General features: G+C 35.4%; 1 long non-coding RNA gene across 1 annotated transcript in view; it reads left to right on the top strand.

Annotated features, from left to right (window-relative positions):
* The window catches only part of LOC118766802, a 24907-nt gene that overhangs the window by 13974 nt on the left and 933 nt on the right, over nucleotides 1–10000 (top strand). The window contains exon 2 of the long non-coding RNA XR_005002717.1: nucleotides 1849–1852. This is a non-coding gene — a long non-coding RNA (uncharacterized LOC118766802). The remainder of the gene's footprint in view (nucleotides 1–1848; nucleotides 1853–10000) is intronic.

Raw genomic sequence — 10000 nt, 5'->3', positions numbered from 1 at the left:
GTGGAAGAAGAAAATACTCAATACTGAAAATTAACTGATATAATTCATTGGAAGTCTAAATGTCGCAAACTATTACTCCAAGACTCTCGCTACCTTTTTTCTGTGGATTATGGAAAAGAAACATAAAGTTTTGTATATAACGAGCAAAGATTACATAGTTGAATAGCGTAGTGAATGCTGCCTGGATGATATAGAACAGGGGAGGGATATTATTGGTTATCGATGTAATCGTTGTTTAAGAAATAAAGGTTTGATAGAGTGGCAGAGATAAATTTCTTTCTAAGTTATAAACACACAAGACAACACACTAAGGATATAATTTATATCTAAGCTTAACCGACCGCACTGGTAACGTCTCTTCCATTTTTCTCATAAAACAGATAGGAAAACCGTTTTAACGGAAAAACATTTAAGATAAGTAATTCTTGTAAAAAATTTGTGAGTTCCACTAACCCTTTTAATTCCCAAAATCCTTTATAACAATAATGAGGTAGTCTCAACTCTACTTGTAACTGTGTTACTCCAGCTAATTGCCTTCTTAGGAGTAATTGCTTTTCGAAAACTCTACTTTCTATACTAAGTTCAATCTGTCAATAACAGTCCTCTCGTGAATTATAGCAATTAGACTGAAAATTATTCTAAATTTCATTTCATCTGTATAGGCGATGCTCCAGCACGGCCGCAGTCCAGTGACTGAAACAGGTAAAAGAAAAAATTGCCTGAAGCCTCTCCAAGCACAAATGGATTTTAAAAGAATCAAGACCTGTGATGCTAAAATCCCAGCGGGCAATTTTCTGTCACATCGTTCCATGTGTACATGGAAGTTTTCGACGTCTGTGTTTCAAATTCTGTTTAAATGAAAAATTATTGATATCATTTCAAGATGGCTACCAAATAAACGCTCAAAAATATTCGATTCCTGTAGGCATGCCTCGAAGTTTTTATTTTGCAATTACGTCCTTCCAAATGGTTCATAGAAGCAGCAAGGTCACAAAGGTTGAAATAAACCTGACATTTTTTCAATGCTCCATCTTCTAACGGCTTCTAAGAGTACATATCCATCACAAGCTCTGTCCTTCGCACCTTTCACAATTGTCAACATAAATATACATTTACAACTGTGCTTATGTACAAATATTACATATTCATACATACATACACACATAACTACATGCATACATACATTCACACATACATTCACACATACATACATATATGCATACATATATATACATATATTCACACATACAAACATATATGCATACATACATATATTTATGCATGTATATCTATCTATCTATCTATCTATCTATCTATCTATCTATCTATCTATCTATCTGTCTATCTATTATTTTGTCTTTGCACAGCTTCTAATGCCGGAGATGTACTACGGTGTCAGCTGTTCACTACCAATGAATTAAGGTAACACCCCTTATTTTTCGAGCACCATTCAGAATATTCGAGCGGGTCCAAGCATTGCTGTTTTCTGCAAGTGCTCTACCCTTATTGCAGCTCCTATTTGTTCCATGTACTTCTCAAAATTTTCAGTCACTATTATTATAATAATAATAATTATTATTATTATTATTATTATTATTACTACTATTATTATTATTATTATTATTACTTACTTACTTACTTACTTACTTCTGTGAAAGAATACGGGGAATTAACGGGAACAAATATTAATCCGGAAAAGTCGGTGGCCCTGCAATTCGGCACCTGGAGAGGCAGATCCATGCCGATCGACAGCGTTGTAGGACGTTAGACGGTCGTGCCTGTAAAATTGCTCGGTATCTGGTGCGGATCGGACCTCGAACTGGAGAAGAACTGGAGCGAGGTTACGAGCAGGGTAGCCGGTCTCACTCAGAAATAGGTTGAGAGGAAGCTATCCTTGAAAGGTCGGGCAGATGTGGCGAACATATACATCGCCTCGGTCATTTACTACCACCTCACCGTCGTGCCTTGCCCCAGTTCGTACCTGGTCAAGCTGGAGCGTTTGCCTTTCCGCCTCCATTTGCTGTCAATAACCTATGGATGGTGGGCTGGGTATGCTGTGGCTATTGATACGCAAACATGCGCTGAGGCTGCCGCACAACCAGCGTTTCCTCGACGGTGGTGAGTAGGTGTGGTCGCCGCTTGTCAGACTCGCTTTCCCGCAGCTCGTCTTTTTGAGTGAGCTGCAATCTTGGATCAAGCGTAGACCGAGGTTGGGCATCTGGCACCTTGAGTGTCGCCAGGCGCTCACGCTCCTCAACCAGTCGGGCAATGCATTTAGTGGAAATTCTACTATGGCGTTGTATAGAGGGTTAGTGGTGAAAGGAAACGACTACGTTCTCGGGAAGACTCTAGGCGTCGATGGACTTCAACTCGCCAGTCTGTTCCGGAGGACTTTCGAGCCGGGGCTTATGGATAACTTGCAGAAGTCCCTGGCCTGACAGTGCTACCTGGTATGTATGTATATATATATATATATAAAGAGAGAAAGAGAGAGAGAGAGAGTAGTGGTGCAACAAGACACCAATGTTTACTGGAAATAGCAGACGATACATTTACTACGCTATAGTAAAGCTTCAATGTGTGTTTACAGGCAAAGGCGTGTGAGGGCAGCAGACACGAAAAATTTTGTCTTATCTCTAGGAAGAACATTAGATAGACGGACAACCCAGAATCGGATAATCCAGTACGTAGGTTTCGGACTCTTCAAATACGTTTGTCATTGTAAATTTGATTAGTCTTCATCCGCTGGATTTACCTGGACAATATTTTAAATGTTGCTACATCAATGCCAGAATGTATATGAGAGAGCGATGGATAGTGTTATAATGTGGATTCTCGTCCACTTGTATGTTGTTGTCCACATTGTAATATTCTTGTCACCATTATTATGCTGTGGCCGTATTCCACGTCTTATTATCTTTGACTCATTAATTGTGCTATCGTTGATAGCTCCGCAAGACAATGACTTTGAAACGTCTACCTTGACCGTAATTCGAACGCGAATATAACACGTAACTGACTTCGACTCCAACTGAGAGTTCGTACAACGACTCTAATATTACAGATTTCCAACAACGACTGACTGTCTGACTTATAAAGTCATACCACTTTGTCACGAATATTTTTTTTCTTTCTGGTGTCTGTAGGAAGTCTGTGTTCTTCCTTTTTCTTCAACTTGTACGCGTGAGTTGAACCTTCTGTAACAGTGTTGGTACCTGAAATGTGTCCTACAGTCATTCCATAGTTTCTTCTAATCTGTCTGGTTCATTTTTTTATGAATCTTTTCTTCAATTGGCAGATGCAATCTCGTCTGGGATGCCAAATCTTGCGAATAATTCGTGCAAAAACTTTATTACCGTTTCAGTGGCTTAACAATTTCCGGCCATTCTGTAATGCCGTCCACTACTACTAAATAGTAAAAAGCCATTTAACGGACTCGTAAAACCGATATGAAGTCTTGACCATAACTTTTTACTTCTGGCCAAGGCTCCCATTTTTGAGTTGGTAATTTCGCTGCCAGAGCGCATCCTCTGCAGTCTTTTACAACGTTTTCAACTTCCTTGTCCATCCAATACACATAACTACGCCGAAGCGCTTTCATCCTTGCGATCCCCGGATATCCATTATAGAATTTTTTCAACATTCTTAGGTATCACTACCCTTTAGCCATACATCAGTACGCCGTCGCATGCTGAATATATATGTACCTGTTGCTGTTTTTTCTTTCCGAAACTATTTTTGTTTCTTTCGCTGATTAATGAACTTGTCTTTTGACGTGTGTCGCTTTACATCCTCCAGAGTTATTGGTAACTCTCGTACAATGTTCCACATTATGTGTTAAATTTCTCCTTCGGCTTTTAGGGCTACTATTACTGTGTCCTCGAATTGTTCGCCATTTCTGGGTATTAACCTAGATAGGCCGTCAGCGTGTCCTAACTTTTTCGAAGGTAAATATTCCATAGAATACTCGTAGTTTAGTAGAATGGGTCCCATCGCTGCAACCTGTTTGCTCTATGTACTGGAATTCCTTTCTTGGATCCATAAATCGTTAGCAACAGGTGATGGTCTGTTTGTAGTCCAAACCATCTACCATCTACAAACATGTGGAACAGATATAATCGCCAATACCTCTTTTCAAATCTGGCTATATATTTTTCCCCACTGGCAATAGCGTCCTTGTCATGTGAGCTATAGCCTTTTGGTTGTCATCTTCACATTTGTGTTGAAGTACAGTACCTACCCCTACTCAGTAGCATTTGTTGCCCGTTTCGTTTCCAACTCCGGACCGAAGTATGTAAGCGACAGGTCTGAAGTCAACATGCTTTTTAGTTCCTCAAATGCCTTCTGGCATTTTTCAGACCAAAAACATTTGGCATTCTTTTTTTAACAGCTCGTTTAGTAGAGCCCTTGTGTTGTGTATGTTCGGGATATATACTTGATAGCAGTTTACCAACCCTAAAAATTCTTGTAACAATTTAAGGAACGTCAAATTGTTACAAGCAACTCTACTACTACTACTAAACTCCGACATCGACTGACTGTCTGACTTTATAATGGCTATTTCGTACCACTTTGTCACGTGGGAAGGGGAGTACCATTTTCACTACAACAGATTGATAGACATCATAATTAAGATAAGCCTGTTTTGCCTTGAAATACCAAAGATTATGAATAAATACTAGTTTGGCGTCTTGGTTTAAGATATTACTTATTCCGTCGAGAAATTATATGTGAAATTATATGAGATGTACGCTGGAGAAAACAGCGTTTTCTTCGTAACTTCTATAATTATATTCACATTTACATTCACGCAACGAAGCTTCCAGTTATAATGTATTAATGAATACTCTACTTCCTCATTGTGTTCTGTAATTTATCACCTATGGTGAATCAACAGAGATTTACGTACATACATAGATACATATATACATACACACATACACACACACACGTATGTACACGTACGTCGAGCCGAATTTTCTTAGTGCTCGCAGTATTGCTAAGAGATCGTTGGGTTTACAGTCAGTTCATTCCTCCTTTGGCAGGTATTGTTTTCCTCTTGATTCGTAATCCTAACAATCCTCCTCACCAGGTGACTCTGGTGGAGGTGACGGGTTAGTGCATGTATGTATGTATGCAAGTATGTATATTATATATATGTATGTGTGTGTGTATATATGTATATATATATATATATATATATATATATATATATATATATATATTATGTATATATATATATTGTGTGTATGTATGTATATATATATATTGTGTATATATATGTGTATGTAGTATGTGTTATATAATATATGTATGTATATATAATATATGTGGTGTTATGTATGTGTAATATATATATATATGTGTATGTATATATATATATATATATATATATATATCATATATATATGTGTGTGTATATATATATATCTTATGTGTATGTATATATATATTAAAATATATATATTATATATTTATTATATTATATATATATATATATATATATATTATATATATATTATATATATGTTATATATATATGATCACAATCAATATATATAAACATGTATATATATATATATATATCTATATATTATATATATTGTATATATGATATACATGTTTATATATATTGATTGTGATCATTATATTATGATTCATGAAGAAGAATGGATTTCAGTTAATAGAATAAATATTACCATCACTACCAACATCCCCATCACCACCACCACCACCACCACCAATTTCATCATCATCATCACCGTCTTTATTACCGCCACATCCACTACTATCACCATCGTCACCGATTCCATTATGGCCAATACCAACATATCTTCCCACCACTTCCAAAAACCATCACCGTTGCAACCTACTACTCCCACCCAATCAATAAAATAGACAAAAATAAAGACAGAAAAAAAACAAAAAGGGAAGAGAAAGAAGGAAAAATTAAAAGGGAAAAATACAAGAACAAAGGAAAAAGGCAAAGCGAAAAAGAATTTCAGAAAGAGAGACTAAAATACGAGAAAGAATCGGGAGCGGCAAGAAATCTTGGGTCAAATATCTTTATGTTAAAACAAAAGAGTAAAAAGTAATGATAAAATGATGTTTAATAAAAGATCAACGTTATTGGTAGAGAGATAGACGGAGATAGGCGGAGATAGACGGAGATAGTCGGAAATAATTATATTTGGACGCCATTTTGATTTGCATCAATTCAATATTGTAATGGCGATTAAGAAGGTTTCGAGCAACAATAATCTCTTTTACAGGTCATTGCTTATGGCATTGCAGACAAATCGAATGTAAGGAATGTTCAAAATAACTATCAGTCTTGAAGGTGGGGGATTGTGGTGGCGGTGGTGGTGGTGGTGTTGGTGGTGGTAGCGGTTGTGGTAGAAATGGTTTGGCGTTGTGGCTTAGTCGATGGGAAAGATTTTCTGACGATGTGTTCGTACATGTGCCTGTATGTGAGTGCGTATGTGTGTGTGTATATGTATGAGTGAATGTTAGATTCACTCCCAAAGATATAAGTTTATGTATGTACGTATATACGCATATATGTATATATATATATATATATATACACACACACACATTTTCTTTCATATATGTTCATACGTTTCTATCTCTTTTTCTCTCTCCTTGTCTGTCTTTCAGTTTATCTCTCTCTCTCCCTCAATCTATCTCTGTATGTAAATATATATATATATATATGTGTGTTGTGTGTGTTTGTGTATGTGTATGTGTGTGTGTGATGTGTGTATGTATACATATGGTTTTATATTATATATTTGTATATATTACACACGCATATTTTACACATGCATACACATATACACATATTTGTGAGTATGATAAAACATTTGTGCGTGTATATGTACACATACAGATATATACATATATATATATATATATATATTTACAGGATATATATGTATCTATACTTATACATAGTTTTATATATAATATATATATATAATATACATATGTATATATATATATACACACATATGTATATATAATATATATATATATATATATATATACATATGTATATATATATATACACACATATGTATATATATATATATATATATATAATAATATATATATATTATATAATATATACTACATATATAGGATGAAGTTTTTTTACAGAAAAAAATTCCATAAAAAAATGTGGCAGCATATTAAAATACCTTTAAGGTTAAAATTATAAACAACTTATAAATAAGGGCTAAAGAAAATTATTTCTATGCCAATATGATGATAACAGACTTTTAAATCGTCAATTTCCACATATTATTTACTCGCTACAGAAAACACATAGAGCTGAAAACGAGGAAAGCCAGCCAATATAGAATTTTTAAAAAAAGTTCGTTATTTCTATATTGAATCAATTTCGGAATTAATCTCTTAATAGATTTTTTCCTCTTCAGTAGAAAATACGAAAAGAAATAAATAAGATACTTACATGCGCCCATGGAAAAAAGCCGAAGCAAAAATCATGAGTACATATAAGTACCCCAGATATATCTAAAAATAAAATCCTTTGGTCAGCCTCAGCACACGTGTGAACTGTTCTCCACTACAGCTTATAGTGGAGAACAGTTCACACGTGTGCTGAGGCTGAACAAAGGATTTTATTTTTAGATATATCTAGGGTACTTATATTTACTCATGATTTTTGCTTCGGCTTTTTTCCATGGGCGCTTGTAAGTATTTCATTTATGTCTTTTCGTATTTTCTACTGAAGAGGAAAAAATCTATTATGTGATTAATTCCGAAATTGATTCAATATAGAAATAACAAACTTTAAAAAAAAATTCTATCGGCTGGCTTTCCTCGTTTTCAGTCTAAGTGTTTTCTGTAGCGAGTAAATAATATGTGGAATTGACGATTTAAATATATATATATATATATTCTTTTACTTGATTCATTCGACAGCGGCCATGTTAGAGTATCGCCTTAAAGAGTTTTAGTCAAACAAATCAACCCCAGAACTTATTCTTTGTAAGCCTAGTTCTTACTCTATCGGTCTCAAGAACCGCCGGATGGATTCAGATGAAACTTTCAGGGATGTTTGGCCTCGTGACTGGCACGGACCGATTAGATTTGGGGATCAATCCGGTACCGGACGAGGATTCTGGATTATTTCCCAGTTTCTCATTTGTGAGAGCAGTCTAGTTTATTTCATTATAAAAATCATCTCTGGCTAATCGTTGAGAGGACGTTGGTGTTGCCTTGGCGGGGGTTTGCGTTCTCTGAGTGCTCTTGTTATAACTATTTCTAAGTCACCGAGTTGAGAAAATCACTAGCATGTCAGACCAAATGCTTATCAGCCTCACTTCCGGCCCTTTATGTTCTGATCTCAATATTATCGACATCACCCTCTCCTCTAAAAATTGCTGTCAAAATCTGAAAGAATTATTATTATTATTATTATTATTATTATTATAACAATAGCAATCATGGCACCGAGTTGACAAAATCGCTCGCAAGTCGTAAGAAATGCTTATCAGCCTCTCTTTCAGCCTTTTATCATCATCATCATTATTATTATTATTATTATTATTATTATTATTATTATTATTATTATTATTGTAATCATTACTGTGACAATTATTATCTCTAAAGCTATTACTGAAATTATTGCTATTAGAATGACTATAATTGTCAGTTTTACTACTATTAATGTTATAATTATCTCCGCCTTACCGAAGGTAGAGGTATTGTTTTCAGTCGTGTCAGTTTGTTTGTTCGTGGACAAGATATCTCAAGAAGCACTGGATGGATTCGGATGAAACTTTGAGGGATGTTTGGCCTCGTGACTGGCACGAACTGATTAGATTTTGGGATCAGTCCGGTACCGGACAAGGATTCTGGATTATTTGTTATATTTACTTTACTTTACATGAAGTATTACGATCTTACGTTAATTTCTAAGTCTTTCTCTGATTATCTCCCTTATACATTATGCATACATATTAACACTTTACAGTATACTTACATATATACATAGTTCTATACATCGATTTAAAACAATGGGATTACTAAAGGAAGACCGGAATTTAAGAGAGGAGAAAACCAAAAGGTCTCATGCTATTTTCATTTTAAAATCCCTGAGTTGAACCTATTATTATTACCTTCGCGTTAGCGAAGGTGGAGATATTGTTTTCAGTTGTGTTTGTTTGTTTTCCGGCTAATCTTTGATAGGATGTTGGTGTTGGCGGAGGTTTGCGCTCTCTGAATGCTCTTGTTATTATATTTATTTCTCAGACTATTTTCCGTAAAACATTAGTCCTAGTTTCTACCTGAAAATAGTGTTATGGCAGAAAGCGGTTAAAAGACAAAACCTGATAATTTAGTCCCATGCGGCTGCTACTTCAGATCTCATTGGCGCCCATTTTTCCATTGACAGAATCGTTAGCACGCCGGGCGAAATGCTTAACGGCGTTAAGTCCGCCTTGGCGTCCAGAGTTCAAATTCTTCCGTGGTCGACTTTGCCTTTCATCTTTTCGGAGTCGAAAATATAAGTTCCAGTGGAGTACTGGAGTCGATGTAATCCACTTGACCCCGCCCACCGAAATTTTAGGCCTTGTGCCTATAGTAGAAAGGATTATCGGTTTCAATGACGATAAAAAGATTTACCAGTCATATAAAGGATCATTTTAATCGCTTATACCTCTACCAAACACTTCCTTGGCCTTGTTAAATAATTAATAATTATTCTACCTGTACAATTAGAGGCGTTAAATTACGTACTGTGTATGTTTAGTTTAGTTTCTTTCGGTGGCGATTTCAAACACCGTTGATGTCAATCTTGCTTCAAACTGCTCCAAAGGTAACAAAAATGTTGTGCTGACATAAATGGAGGAAGAATTCAAATTTGCTGCAAGTAATTCTTTTTTTTTTTTTAACTTTTGATAAAAAAAATCGTCGCGGTCGTTGGTTGTCCGTCGTAGATCGACATTGACTGCTCCTGTTCAGCAATCGT

This window comes from Octopus sinensis, linkage group LG17, assembly GCF_006345805.1.
Source record: "Octopus sinensis linkage group LG17, ASM634580v1, whole genome shotgun sequence".
NCBI lineage: Eukaryota > Metazoa > Mollusca > Cephalopoda > Octopoda > Octopodidae > Octopus > Octopus sinensis.
The sequence above is the reverse complement of the archived record's forward strand: the minus strand, read 5'-3'. Positions and strand labels throughout refer to the sequence as shown.